The 6,506-nt window shown below is 38.9% G+C and overlaps 1 non-coding gene across 1 annotated transcript; it reads right to left on the bottom strand.

Moving 5' to 3' along the window:
* Window positions 1-606: 606 nt before the first annotated feature.
* Trnah-gug (transfer RNA histidin (anticodon GUG)) lies at window positions 607-683 on the bottom strand. Its single transcript has one exon. It is a non-coding gene; the product is annotated as a tRNA-His (tRNA).
* Between the last annotated feature and the right edge of the window lie 5,823 nt (window positions 684-6,506).

Raw genomic sequence — 6,506 nt, 5'->3', positions numbered from 1 at the left:
ATCGGCATACATCCGAGGTTGTTTTCATGCAAAATGGCCGAGGAGTAATACCGAGGAGTTAGACCGGGCTCGCTTTTTATTTATCTATAATTCATACTTTTAGAGGTTTTTGAGTTTTGAGACTTTAATTTGGACTTATCTTTATAATAATTACGTCATCTTCTTTAAAAGTCAAAATCATAATATTTTAAGAATTTATTTTGTCTTAAAAAATTGAAGTCCGATAAAGCCTGTTAAGCTTTAGATGTTTCGAACAAATAGGGCCATGCCACCCTTGAGGAGAGACAAAAAGTACTGTTTTTGATAAAACCATCCTCGGCACCCCAGCGAATCATAACAAATACAATACACTGGGCAAGTTGGCTATGGAAACTGGTGGCGGTGTTAGTTGTTTATACTCCGGGTCCCGGCGTGAGCACATTGAAGGGACCCAGAGTGACAGTTCAACCACCGCACACCTATCCTGGGCAGACTATCAGGCGGTTAGCCAGTACTAGGTGCCTTCACCTCTGCAAGGAATTGACAACTTCTGTACATGCCAGGTGCAGTGGTACACTGCGAATGGTTGTAGAAAGAACTTCATAACCAATCACAACAGAAGTGACCTGGTCCGCCCGGGAATCGAACCCGGGTTGTCCGATTCACAGTCCAACGCTCTACCGATTGAGCTAACCTGGCGGACTTGCTATGGAAACTTCGTTAATTTTGAATATTTTTAAGCTTTTTCAGACCAATGAAACAGGGGATAACAAAAAGGAAAGAATTTCCTTTGTGAAGTGCCACCGGCATATTGAACAATATCCTGCCTAAAACGATTTGTAAGCCGTAATCTCATTGGATTATTTCGAACCGAGATTACATCTGTAATTTCGGCAATTTCCGCATCGCATGAGATGTGTCTCATGCGACCAATCAAGCGGCTGGATTTCACCTAATTAATTATTCAAGAGTACGAAATTTTTACAGCTTTTTGCCCAGGGCATCATATAGTAATGATACGCTGGGGTGCCGAGGGTCAATAAAACTTAACCACTTTGACCTTGATGATAGTACATATTCAACCATCTATATTGTGTTTGCAGCATCCAGACATGTTTCAGCATGGGATTTTAAGACAGGCTGGTCCGGCTCTACCTACCTATACGGCATCAGTTGACCTTTGGTCACTTGGCGTCACATTATACCATGTGGCCACTGGTAGACTACCCTTTCAACCATTCGAAGGTCGGATTCACCCACAGAAGATGTAAGTTAGACGTCCAAAGGGATCGACTCGAAAGAAGTTCTAAAGGAACCTGATTCATAAAAGCTGACGATTTTAAAACCACGGACCTATAAACCTGGTTTATAGGTCCGTGTTAAAACTAACCTTAAAGCTGCACTCTCACAGATCTCTGCGAATATCCATGGAAACCAGTTATATAAGACTCGAAAAGTTCAAAAATTATGTTTTATGCATTTTTCTTAAACCGTTAGTAAAGGTTTAAGCCATAAAACGTACATTTCGAACGGAAATATAAAAATCTACGATCTGTATTTTGCCAGCAATCCAATATCATTGGTTTAAAGATAATACCGCAAAAATTTGCTCTTTTCAAGATTAAAAATAAAAATGTTGTCAAAACGGTACATCTGTGAGAGTGCAGCTTTAATGTTTAGATATCTTTCTGTACAAATATTTGACGAGCTGCTTGTTGTGGAAATAAATACGGTAATGACTTTATAATAGCGATTACTTGCATAAGGTGACCTATTGAGTTTCACTTCCAGGCCACACATAAAACTTGGCAAATTCCCATGTGCCCAATCTCAATCTATTTTGAGATAAGCTAGGACTTGAGCGATGTTTTCCTTATTTAATGTTTGTTTTGTTTACTGATGGTTTTATTATCAAAATGAGTTGTTTCTGTCTTATTGTCCCAGAACCTTAAGTTCCCTGATCTCAGCATTTGGATAATGACCGCATAAAGGTCACTGTTAACTATTCTGTCTTTTCAGGTTTGAAATAATATCAAACCGTCGATCAGGGGAGATATCAGGGTCACAACAAACGCTTAATGGAAGCATTCAGCGATCAAGGGTCCTACCAGAATGCACCTGTTTGTCAAGGTAACAGTTAAGTTTAGTCAACTTGTAGGTATAGTAAAGTGACAGTTAAGTGTCAAATTGAAGGTTAAGTTACAAATTGAAGGTTTTGTCAAGGTGAAGGTTTAATCAAGGTGAAGGTTTAGTCAAGGTAAAGGTTTAGTCAAGGTGAAGGTTTAGTCAAGGTGAAGGTTTAGTCAAGGTGAAGGTTTAGTCAAGGTGAAGGTTAAGTCAAGGTGAAGGTTTAGTCAAGGTGAAGGTTTAGTCAAGGTGAAGGTTTAGTCAAGGTGAAGGTTAAGTCAAGGTGAAGGTTTAGTCAAGGTGAAGGTTTAGTCAAGGTGAAGGTTTAGTCAAGGTGAGGGTTTAGTCAAGGTAAATGTTCAGTCAAGGTGAATGTTCAGTCAAGGTGAAGGTTTAGTCAAGGTGAAGGTTTTATCAAGGTGAAAGTTTAGTCAACGTAAAGGTTTAGTCAAGTTGAAGGTTAAGTCAAGGTGAAGGTTAAGTCAAGGTGAAGGTTTAGTCAAGGTGAAGGTTAAGTCAAGGTGAAGGTTTAGTCAAGGTGAAGGTTGAGTCAAGTTGAAAGTTTATTCTAGTCAGGGTAAAGGTATTGTCAAGTTGGAGGTTTAGTCAAGGTGATGGTTTATTCTAGTCAGGGTGAAGGTTTAGTCAAGTCAAGGTTAAGGCTTAGTGAAGTCAAGGTGAATGCTTTGTCTAGTTAAGGTGAAGGTTAAGTCAAGGTGAAGGTTTAGTCAAGGTGAGGGTTAGGTCTAAGTGAAGGTTTAATATGGTCAAGGTGAAGGTTAAGTCAAGGTAAAGGATTAGTCAAGGTGAAGGTTTAGTCAAGGTAAAGGTTTAGTCAAGGTGAAGGTTTAGTCAAGGTGAAGGTTTAGTCAAGGTGAAGGTTAAGTCAAGGTGAAGGTTTAGTCAAGGTGAAGGTTCAGTCAAGGTGAAGGTTTAGTCAAGGTGAAGGTTTAGTCAAGGTGAAAGTTTAGTCAAGGTGAGGGTTTAGTCAAGGTAAATGTTCAGTCAAGGTGAATGTTCAGTCAAGGTGAAGGTTTAGTCAAGGTGAAGGTTTTATCAAGGTGAAAGTTTAGTCAAGGTAAAAGTTTAGTCAAGTTGAAGGTTAAGTCAAGGTGAAGGTTAAGTCAAGGTGAAGGTTTAGTCAAGGTGAAGGTTAAGTCAAGGTGAAGGTTTAGTCAAGGTGAAGGTTGAGTCAAGTTGAAAGTTTATTCTAGTCAGGGTAAAGGTATTGTCAAGTTGGAGGTTTAGTCAAGGTGATGGTTTATTCTAGTCAGGGTGAAGGTTTAGTCAAGTCAAGGTTAAGGCTTAGTGAAGTCAAGGTGAATGCTTTGTCTAGTTAAGGTGAAGGTTAAGTCAAGGTGAAGGTTTAGTCAAGGTGAGGGTTAGGTCTAAGTGAAGGTTTAATATGGTCAAGGTGAAGGTTTAGTCAAGGTGAAGGGTAAGTCTAGTCAAGTTGAAGGTTTAGTCTAGTCAAGGTGAAGGTGTAGTCTGTTAGAGAAAAAGGCTAGGTCAAGGTCAAGGGTAAGTCTAGTCAAGGTGAAGGTTTAGTCTAGTCTAGGTGAAGGTTTAGTCTAGTGAAGGTCAAGGCGAAGGTGTAGTCTAGTCAAGTTGAAGGTATAGTCTAGTGAAGGTCAAGGTGAAGGTTCAGTCTAGTCAACTTGAAGGCTTAGTCAAGTTGAAGGTTTTGTCAAGGTTAAAGTTTAGTTTAGGCAAGGTAGAGTTTAGTCAAGAAGGTTTAATCTCATCAATGAAAACGTTTTGTAAAGGAGAAGGTCCAGTCAATTGGAAGCTTAAGCAAAAAAAGAGAAGAGAAGCAACCAAGGTTAGAAACAGCCAAGTTAAGAATTAACCTACTAGAAAAACAACATAGCAGAAAAAACAGCCAAGTAGAGAAACAACCTAGTATAGAAACAGCCAAAAGACATACAGCCAAGTAGAGAAACAACTAGTATAGATACAGCCAAGATGAGATACAGCCAAGTAGAGAAACAACCTAGTAGAGAAACAGCCTAGTAGAGAAACAGCCAAGAAGAGAAACAACCTAGTAGAGAAACAGCCTAGTAGAGAAACAGCCAAGAAGAGAAACAACCTAGTAGAGAAACAGCCAAGTAGGGAAAAATCCTAGTAGAGAAACAATGATTCGCGATGTAGCTAAAAAACAACAGCCAGGTGAAGACACAGTCAAGTAGAGAAACAGCCAAGTAGAGAAACAGCCAAGTATAGAAACAACCAAGAAGAAAAACAACCAAGTAGAGAAACAGCCAAGTAGAGATACAGCCAAGAAGAGAAATAGCCAAGTACAGAAACAACCAAGAATAGATACAACCTAGTAAAGAAACAGCCAAGTAGAGAAACAACCTAGTAGAGAAACAACCTAGAAGAGAAACAGCCAGATAGAGAAACAAACTAGTAGAGAAACAGCGAAGATGAGAAATAGCGAAGTAGAGAAACAGCCAGGTAGTTAAACAACCCAGTAGAGAAACAGCAAAGTAGAGATACAGCCAAGTAGAGAAACAACCTAGTAGAGGAACAGCCAAGTAGAGAAACAACATAAAAAGAGAATCAGCCAGTTAGAGAAACGGCCAAGTAGAGAAACCACCTGGTAGAGAAACAACCAAGTAGATTCACAACCTAGTAGAAAAACAAACTGGTAGAGAAACAGCCAAGTAGGAAAACAACCTAGAAGAGAAACAACCTACTAAAGAAACAGCGAGTCGAGATATAGCTAAGAAGAGAAACAGCCAGGTAGAGAAACAGCCAAGTAGAGAAACAGCCACGTAGAGAAAAAACCAAGTAGAGAAACAACCAAGTGGAGAAAGAGTCAAGTAGAGATACAGCCAACAAGAAAAACAGCCAAGTAGAGAAACAACCAAGTAGAGAAACAACCAAGTGGAGAAACAGCCAAGTAGAGAAACAACCTAGTAGAGAAACAACCTAATAGAGAAACAGCCAAGTAGAGAAACAACCTAGTAGAGAAACAGCCAAGTAGAGAAATTGCCAAGTAGAGAAACAACCTAATAGAGAAACACTTAGTAGAGAAACAACCAAGAGGAAAAACAGCCAAGTAGAGATACAGCTAAGTAGAGAAACAGTCAAGTAGAGAAACAAACTAGTAGAAACACAGCCAAAAAGTGATGCAGCCAAGTAGAGAAACATACTAATTGAAAAACAGTTAAGTAGGGAAACAACCTAGTAGATAAACAGCCAAGTAGAGAAACTGCCAAGTAGAGAAACAGCCAGGTAGAGAAACAGCTGAGTAGAGTAACAGCCAGGTAGACAAAATAAACTTTTAAGTAGTAAATGTACAGTAGAAAAACAGCCAACTAGAGAAACAGTCAAAGTAAAAAAGAAAGAGTCCAATAAAAAAAATAGTCCAGTAGAGAAATTGTCCGGTTGAGAAACAGTTTTCTAGACAAATAGTAAGTGACAAGTGCAGAAACATTCAATGAAGTGCAGAAACAGTCAAGAAGATACTCATTCGATCAAATGCAGAAACAGTCAAATCAGTCTTCAGAAACAGTCAGGTAGAGAAACAGCCAAGTAGAGAAACATTTGATCAAGTGCAGAAACGTTCAAGTAAATATACAGCCAAGTAGAGAAACATTCAATAAAGTGTGGAAACAGTCAAGTGGAGAAACTCACTCAAATGCAGAATCAGTCCAACAGAGAAACAGTCAAGAAGAGAAATATTCAAGTAGAGAAACATTCTAGGATAGAAACTTTCAATCAAGTATAAAACAGTTAGGTAGAAAAAAATGCAAGTAGAGAAACAGTCAATGAAAGTAACAGTCACTCAAAAAGAGACGCAGTCAAGTAGAGAAAAGGTCAATTAGTAGAGAAACCATCACTAGTCTAGTAGATAAACAGTCAAGCACAGAAACTGTCAGTCAATAGAGCAACAGTCGTGTTCAGAAGCTCTTAAGTACAAAAACTGACAAGGAGAAAAATCGTAAGTCATGTACAGTTACAGTCAAGTGGAGAAACATTCAAGTAGAGGAACAGTCCATCAAGTACAGTAACAGGTATGTAGTGAAACATTCAATTACAAGAACAGACATGTAGTGAAAGACTAGAAGAGAAACAGTCAAGTAGTGAAAGACTAGTAGGGAAACAGTCAAGTAGTGAAAGACTAGTAGAGAATCGTCAATTAGTGAAAGACTAGTAGGGAAACAGTCAAGTAGTGAAAGACTAGTAGGGAAACAGTCATGTAGTGAAAGACTAGTAGGGAAACAGTCAAGTAGTGACAGATTAGTGGAGAAACAGTCAATTAGTGAAAGACTAGTAGAGAAACAGTCAAGTAGTGAAAGACTAGTAGGGAAACAGTCAAGTAGTGAAAGACTAGTAGGGAAACAGTCAAGTAGTGAAAGACTAGTAGGGAAACAGTCAAGTAGTGAAAGATT

The sequence above is a fragment of the Mya arenaria genome, chromosome 17, assembly GCF_026914265.1.
Source record: "Mya arenaria isolate MELC-2E11 chromosome 17, ASM2691426v1".
NCBI classification, from domain to species: Eukaryota; Metazoa; Mollusca; class Bivalvia; order Myida; family Myidae; genus Mya; species Mya arenaria.
Note: the sequence above shows the minus strand (reverse complement) of the source record. Positions and strands in the feature narration are given on the sequence as shown.